Source organism: Branchiostoma floridae, chromosome 4, assembly GCF_000003815.2.
Source record: "Branchiostoma floridae strain S238N-H82 chromosome 4, Bfl_VNyyK, whole genome shotgun sequence".
Lineage (NCBI taxonomy): Eukaryota > Metazoa > Chordata > Leptocardii > Amphioxiformes > Branchiostomatidae > Branchiostoma > Branchiostoma floridae.
Genome location: NC_049982.1, coordinates 29,626,508 through 29,627,565, shown reverse-complemented (window position 1 = coordinate 29,627,565; position 1,058 = coordinate 29,626,508).

The window sequence follows — 1,058 nt, the reverse complement described above, 5'->3', positions numbered from 1 at the left end:
TTTATACAGTTCATGTCACAGCAAGTAACTTTTATGGATGGCATGGTCTACAGACTCCAAATTTAATGCAAGAGGGCGAAGAAAATAAGATAAGGAAAACAAAAACAAGATTTTTAGATTTTCAAAACAGACAGATAGACACTACACGCTCTAAAACATTAATTTAGGTGACAAAACGAGTGCACGAAGCCGTATTACTGAGAGCTTATTACCAGGGCAAAGTATGTACTTGTTTGTTATAACTCTGGCACTGACCAATGCGATGTACTGAGAAGCGAGTGTCTAACATCTGTTTAGGTGATTCCTATAACGCGACAGCTGTTCTGTACATAAGAGAACATAACCCCATATCTGCATCACTCAACATCTGTTCGGTGGCAATATCCAATTACCGCAAGCCAAACGCTCGGAGGTACTGCAGACCTGGGCCAATATACCGAGGGACGTAGGGGTCATTTTTGAAATTATTACGTCGATTATAACAACAGCTACCGTTAAAATGAGCAACGTGCTTCATCACGCAACTGATTGCAGACGACATGCCAAACTACATACGAATGAGGCAAACGGAACATAGAGATACTGTTGCCAACACTCATCACATGCAACAACAGTACTCTGTCGATGGAGGTTACCCTCCGGTCACTGAGTAATAAGTCATCTATAACATTTACTTGCTGTGGCATTTTGCCAGTACGTAGTCTAGCCAGGACAAGAATAGAATTTCATATTTCATCTGTCAATAAGATATCCACACTACATCATCCGGGCAAATTTGGCATTGCAAGATTTATAACAATATGTTTCATAGAATCACAAGAGTTGCATTATAACTTTAGTCCTGTTTTGACTTGGAAACTTTTTGTTGAATTATGCATGACAAGAAAGTACAGTATCATTCTGGAACATTAGCTCGAATTTGACTATGAATACTAATGAACGTCTCTCTCTGTATGTGAATGAAATGAGAGACTATGCGGTTTGAATAGAAAGAAATAAGTTAGCGGCGCACGTACAAATCTTTAGATTTGAAATCATCAAAGAGACAACAACATATA